Source organism: Erinaceus europaeus, chromosome 11 (genome assembly GCF_950295315.1).
Source record: "Erinaceus europaeus chromosome 11, mEriEur2.1, whole genome shotgun sequence".
In the NCBI taxonomy this organism is placed as follows: Eukaryota; Metazoa; Chordata; class Mammalia; order Eulipotyphla; family Erinaceidae; genus Erinaceus; species Erinaceus europaeus.
The window spans coordinates 83,804,683-83,812,104 of NC_080172.1; the positions used below are offsets into that span (position 1 = coordinate 83,804,683).

General features: G+C 37.4%; 1 pseudogene; it reads left to right on the forward strand.

The window, feature by feature from the left end:
* The first annotated feature begins 7,047 nt into the window (after positions 1–7,047).
* On the forward strand, positions 7,048–7,161 carry LOC132541512 (U2 spliceosomal RNA; annotated as a pseudogene).
* Positions 7,162–7,422: the final 261 nt, after the last annotated feature.

The window sequence follows — 7,422 nt, forward strand, 5'->3', positions numbered from 1 at the left end:
CTCAAATAGAGCTCCAGCCATTTAAAAAAAAAAAAAAAGAAGGAAAGGAAAAGGCTTAGAATGACACTCCTGGTGAGCCAGGAATCTTGGTAAAGAAAATAGCTCAGAGGGAAGCCTGCTAAGAGTGGCTGTCCTGACCCTGGGGGCTAGTTCTGGGGTGAGGGTGAGGGGTGAGATTTCCTTTTTCCTCCTGGCCTCTGTTTTCTTCCTTTCTTCCTTTTTTTTTTTTTTTTTTTAAATCACCAGAGCACTGCTCAGCTCTGGCTTATGGTGGTGCAGGGGATTGAACCTGGGACTTTGGAGCCTCAGGCATGAGAGTTTCTTGGCATAACTATTATGCTATCTCCCCTGTCCCTGGCCTCTGTTTTCTAACCCAAGAGTGGTATCACCCTTAGGACCCCTTACTCACCCTCCTGCTGACGGCCCAGTATCCTACCTAGCCAGAGAATCCCGGGTCACAGGCTGCTGTTTGTTGGAGCTCAAGCCAGCCGCTGAGTCCAAGTTGCTATCTTGGCTCCGCCCCCTTACCAAAGGCTCTTAAACTTTCTTTGTTTACACTCCGTTGGGGTTGTAGTATTTTTTTTTTCATGGTACCAAAATAAATACATAAAAGTTCCAGTTGAAAAAAAAGTTTCATTTGCAGTTCAGCAAGAGTTTGAAAAAAATTACACATAACTGAAAGAAAATAACTCTTCCATTTTCAAATAACAGTTCTACTAGCACAATAAATACCCCAGTTGGGCACTCTGGGACTTCTTAAACTTTGGAGTCATGTTGCACAGTGGCATTTTCTTATTCTGCATGCTTTTCATGCCATATTTCATGTTTATTTTTAATCACAACAACCGCTCTAAGTCTAGTTCTGCAATGATATGGCACAGTCTAAAGGAATACAATGTGATAATGTAGATGGTGTAGCCTAAGATAGTTTCCATGCTGACTCAACATATTGAGTCCTACTGTATTTCCCTTGAAAATTAAACTATGCTACACCTGTCTCCCCAGTGAGTTTACACTGCAAGCCTGGAAACTAGACGCACAGTTTAGAATCATGGGAATACACTACTTATGATTCATTATCTGAGGCTGTATAATTGCTCCCCAGACAAGAATCAGACTTCTTTTACAGAAGGAAAAGAGTGAATGGAAGCTGTATAGGGAACTATCCATTTTCTCCTCAGGCAACCCCAGCAGACTACATACATGTCTTTCAGAACAGAAACTATATCTGTTTTTTGCATACTTCTAGTGAAGTATAGTTGTTGGCATTTGAGAAGGAGCTCTACAAATCTGTTAAATTAATGAAAAAAAAATATGGTTATTGGTACATAGTAGATTCTATTAACCATAGGTTGCCAGAGTGTAGGAAATGTATTCTCTATCAGTAAGCTGTGGGAGATCAGGGGCCTGGACTATACGTACTTTCCTCATTTCTTCCTGTCTAGTCAGTGCCCAGCAATTATTTGGCATATTGTAGTTCATAGAAAAGTGTTGGTTGAGCAGCTGAGTGCTGACACACGCAGGTGAGTGCAAATGTAACCATGTGCAAAGACTCAATTTCAAGTCCCCAGTCCCCACCTGTGGAGGTTAGGGGGAGAAGCTTCATAAGTGACAAAGCAGTGTTGCAGGTGTCTCTTTTTCTCCTGTTGCTTATTTCCCATTTCCATCTCAGTGTCTCTTTGTCTCTACCTAATGAATGAATGAATAAACAAAATATTTTTAAAATGAAAGCAAAAAAGGGGAAAGATTTTAAAGTAAGAACAAAAAAGTCTTGGATGAATGAATAGATGTCTCAAGTAAAGCTGTCTTCAAATACCATTACAAAGGAGTTTTATCACACCAATATTGAAAATGCTTACTAGTGAACTTTCAGAATAAATGTCCTTGTTAGCTGCCAAGAAAGAAAAATAACTACTCTGTCTTATCACTGTTAAATTATTGCTTTCTTTTGTTACCACAGTCACCACTAGAAAAACTGACAAAGAGAGAAAAGCAGAACTTTTGTGAGATATGAGAAGGAATTTTTTTTTTTTCCGGTAATGGTTTATATTGTAGCAGAGAAAATATCTTATGATTTGGGATGATTGAAAAAACCTGGAAAATGACCTTCTTTTCAGAAGAACCATGACATTTTATAAGAATGATAGATATTTGAGAAAAACTTCTCTCTCCCTTTTTCCCCCACTCAACTTTAAAGAAATATTCTGTACTATTGTGTTTTTGTAACATGGGAAATCACTCAAACCCTTTGCTCTTGGTTCCCCAGGCTTGGAGATTGTACAGCTCAATAATACTCGGTAGAAAAGTATATATATTACAGTGCAAAAGAACCCAGGTTCAAGCCCCTGGTCCCCACTTGCAGGGGGATAGCTTCATGAGTGGTGAAGCAGGGCTGCAGGTGTCTTTCTGTTTTTCTTCCTATTACCCCTTTCCCTCTTGATTTATGGCTGTCTCTATCCAATAAGTAAATAAATAAAGATAATTAAAAAAGAAAGAGAAATTATTACTTTAAAAAAGAATAGTATGTATAAAAAGTGTTAAAGTTTATGGTTCAATTTAAAAATTAGATATTTTGTTTTTCTTTTTTTTATATTTTATTTTATTTATTTATTCCCTTTTTTTTGCCCTTGTTGTTTTATTGTTGTAGTTATTATTGTTGTTGTCGTTGTTGGATAGGACAGAGAGAAATGGAGAGAGGAGGGGAAGACAGAGAGGGGGAGAGAAAGATAGACACCTGCAGACCTGCTTCACCGCCTGTGAAGCGACTCCTCTGCAGGAACCGGGATCCTTAAGCCGGTCCTTGTGCCGGTCCTTGTGCTTTGCGCCACCTGCGCTTAACCCGCTGTGCTACAGCCCGACTCCCCGATATTTTGTTTTTCTACTAGTATGTCTTGACATGTGTATGCATGTCTCTGTCACCAGATTAAGAGTGTTGTGAAAGCAAAGTGTATGCTGTTTTTATTTTAGAGTCCAAAGAGCATTGCACAGGGCCTGGTCCAGAGTAGGTACCCAGTAACTATTTGTTGAATTATCAACAATAAACTATTTCTTATCAAGAATTCCTCCAAAGTATGCAGCGCATTATTATGTTCATATATTCAATAAGTATATTTTTATTTTGTGAAAGCCAAAATAATTTTTACTTCAGTATTCCTGAACACCAAGGAAAACCATTATTTGCTTTCCCTGTTTTGTAAGTATAAAAAAGCATTTTTTGATGGCCCAGAGCAAATCTCAGATTTTTAGTATAAAATATGATTATTTTACCTGTTTCTCTTTTTTTTTTTTTTTTTTCAGATTGGTAGATAGAGAAAGAGAACATAGCACTAAAGCTTCCTTCAGTGCAGTGGGGGTTGGGCCCAGACCTGAGACAAATATGACAGAGCAAACAGTACAATGTCCAGGTGAGCTATTTTCATTATCAACTTTTTAAATGCATGTTTATTTTAAAAAGATATTTTATTTACTTACTATTGAATAGAAACAGAGAAAAATTGAGAGGGAAGGGGGAGATAGAGAGGGAAAGAGAGAGACACCTGTAGCCCTGCTTTACCCCTTGTGAAGCTTTCCCCCTGCAGGTGGGGATCAGGGGCTTGAACCTGAGTACCTGCACACTGTAATGTGTGTGCTTAACCAGGTGTGCCACCAACTCCCCCCATGTTTATTTTCTTAAAAACAAGGGTAATATATACTTACTTCAAGTAATTATCATTAAAATATTTAGCAAAAATGTCGGAGAAGTTCTCTTGGCAGTTCAGAATGTCTTCATGCATGCTTTTTATGATTTATTTACATATCCATGCCCACCACTAAAGCTCTAGCACATACATTTTTTTTTATATTTTAATTGCTAAATCTTACTTGTAGATGTCCATAGTACCTGATGCTCTTACTTTGAATTACTCATCACACCTGTGGTTAAAATTATTGATGTAATTATAGATGTTATTCTTGTCTTCGTAAATAGATTTAAAGTCCATATGTAACAGACATTTGAAACAGATACACATAACAGTAACAGGTATTATGAATTCATGAATGAATAAAAGGTGACCTTCCATCCCAATACCTTAAAAAGTACTTATTTACTAAAGAGAAAAAGCTGGGAGGTGGGGGGGGGGGGAAGTGTGTGTGAACAGACCATCACTCTGGCACATGTGGTGTGGATTGGACTCAGGACTTGATGCTTTCACATCCAAAGCTTTAGTCACTTCCCAAGCGCCAGTAAGACTTTCTATAGAAATCCCGTGCTTAGACTGAGTCTTCTTAATACACAGGCTGAATCTTTGATATGTTGACTCTCTCAAAAGTCTAGACCAGGGAGAATAGAAGCAACTGGTGGCACAGCTATATACAAGGTACTGGGTATTATACAGAAAATCCTAACAAAGGGACTTTTCAAAGTTAACCCAATTACCAAATAATGTGATGATAACAATAACAATCCATTGTCTTCTTGAACCCTAAGACAGCAGGAACCTCACATTTCCACTATAGAGCCTATATTACCCCCACTCCTGGAACCATAGGGTGGGGCCCACTTTCCTGCATACTTCTCTCAATTCATATCAAATAATATTGCATCCGCTGATTGCAACGTAATCAATGCAACGAGTGCCACCCCAGCATGCTTCACTTCAGACTGTGTCCAGAGACTTCAGGTGTGGAACGACAACCCTTCAGCTTCATTACTCGGGTGAGACCTTTCCTTTCATAGTATTCTCTAGTTCCACTCCAGGTGGTCCACTCCCCAATAAAGTACCCAAATCTAGATATAGACCAGGTTCCGTGAGATAGAGCATATGTTCACACGTGTCCATAAACCAGGGAAAAATATATACCTGAAAGCAAAAGTATACAAGAGTCTGCAGTGATTACCCCCCAACACTTCATCTACATTATTCCAGCCTTTAGGTCCATGATTGTTCAACAATTTGTTTGGCTTTGTATGTTAACTCTCTATTCAGGCACCAGGTTCCAGATGCCAACATGATGCTGACCAGACTTCCCTGGACTGACGACCCCACCAATGGGTCCTGGAGCCCTGCTTGCCCAGAGACCCACCCTACTAGGGAAAGAGAGAGGCAAACTGGGAGTATGGATTGACCAGTCAACACCCATGTTCAGTGGGGAAACATTTCCAGAAGCCAGACTTTCTACCTTCTGCAACCCACAATGACCCTGGGTCCATACTCCCAGAGGAATAGAGAATGGGAAAGCTATCAGGGGAGGGGATGGGATATGGAGATCTGGTAGTAGGAATTGTACCTCTCCTATCCTACAGTTTTGTTAATGTCTCCTTTTTTAAATAATAAAAAAAAAAGGATCAGAGAAAAACAATATTAAACATCAAAAAAAAAAAAAAAGAAATCCCGTGCTTTTGCCACATTTTCATGTTGTCTTCCGTACTGGTTCCTTGACATATTATGAGAATTCTAATATTATTGTTGTTTATGACTACATTATCTTTAGTTTTATTTGGTATGTTTTAAGTCAATGTGAAGAAAAAGACACAGCATTTTAGACTCTGAGAAATATGCGAATAATGATGAAAATAAAATCTTTAGGTTATTGGAACTTAGTAATTTCAACATTAAAAAACAATGTCAGATATTCACAAAACAGTTTTATTTCACTTTTTTGACACATGTATTAAACTATTTTAATTTTACTCATTCAAGAAAAGACATTCTAAACTAAAATAATTGATTAAATTAAATGATCAATGGTGGTGATTTCTAGTTATCTCTCAGTAGTAGGGTCTCATATCTGTGGCCATCTGTAGATCTGAGATACTGTATTTCCAAATTCTAACAAGTACTTGCATTTGGAAATTCTAACCAGTACTTGCATTTGGAAATTTCTTGTGACAATTTTCATGAGCCATCCTCAGGAGAATGTACTGCTCCTTGGAATATGAGGCTTCCATCTTGGACTGCAAAGTTGAAACTTTATAGGACAGAACATTGAGATGGATGGATACTGGGTTCCTGGCAACAACTGGCACCACGCCATCTGTGAACCACTTCCTGGAAATTTGTGTGAGACCCAATTAAGTTTCTGTGTTAAACTATTGTGTCTGTTATTTGTGTCAAAACTAATTTTAGCTAGCACACATATTGAACCTGAAATTTCTAAGAAAACTCCTATCAGTTTGTTACTTGCCAAACATCACTGCCTCCAATAAAACCACATGCATCATAACTTCCTAATTATAGGTAAGGAGAATAAGAACTAGAGAAGTTTCAATTTAGATTCTATATCCAATGCGTCTTAGAAGAGACTGCATTTACATGTTAACTGACAAATAATAAGATAGAATGCAAAGTCACCAGTAGCTTGCTTTTATATACAGACCTATGTTTGTTTCAAATACTTAATCTCATGTAGTTCCTCATAGTTGTCCTTAAAGTAGGTCTATAAGTGACAAAACAGAAAGTGTCACCTACACACGGCAGCAAAGCTATATATATAGTGGACTATTTTCTTGGGCTGTGATGCTTTAAACTTTCTAACATTACTCACCACTCTTTGTAAACTCATCATAAACTGTGTTATTTTACATTTAACTAATCAAGTTTGGTAAATAATTTTTTTCCATTGTAGACTTTTTGCTTTGTTTTGTTTTGATTACCAGAGCACTGCTCAGCTCTGGCTTATGGTGATACTGGAGACTGAACCTGGGACTTTGGGGCCTGAGGCACGATAGCTTCTTTGCATAACCATCATGCTATCTATCTCTCCTGCCCCACAGTAGACTTTGTACATACACATTTTTACAGTTGAGAGAACGGCATGAACACTAAAACTGATTTTATTGTTTATTAAGTGAGTATTTCTCTGGGGGGAAAAAGTGATATAGTGTTTTAAGGCAGATGCATTTCACAGGGCCTGGTCCAGAGTATGTACCCAGTAACTATTTGTTGAGTCATTGATAATAAACTATTTCTTACCAAGATTTCCTCCAAAGCATTCAGCATATTGTCATGTTCATAATGATTACAAGCATATTTTTATTTTGTGAAAGCCAAAATAATTTTTACTTTAATCAATTCTCGGCCTTTTGGCTAAGATCAAATGTAGTATCTGTTCTTATCAGTTTAATAATTTTTACTTCAGTATTCCTGAACACTAAGGAAAACCATGATTTGCTTTCCCTGTTTTATAAGTGTAAAAAAGCAATTTTTAATGACCCAGAGCAAATTTGACTTAAAACACTCTCTGAAATAGCAGGATCAGTTTTTTTTTATATAATTTATTTCTTTATTGGGGAATTAATGTTTTACATTCAACAGTAAATACAATAGTTTGTACGCAGGATCAGTTTTTACCTTTACTTTTGACTTAGTTAATGCATGATGATATGTCATTTCCAAGCATCAAAAAATAAATCAAGCAGTTCATGCACTACAACAATGTAAA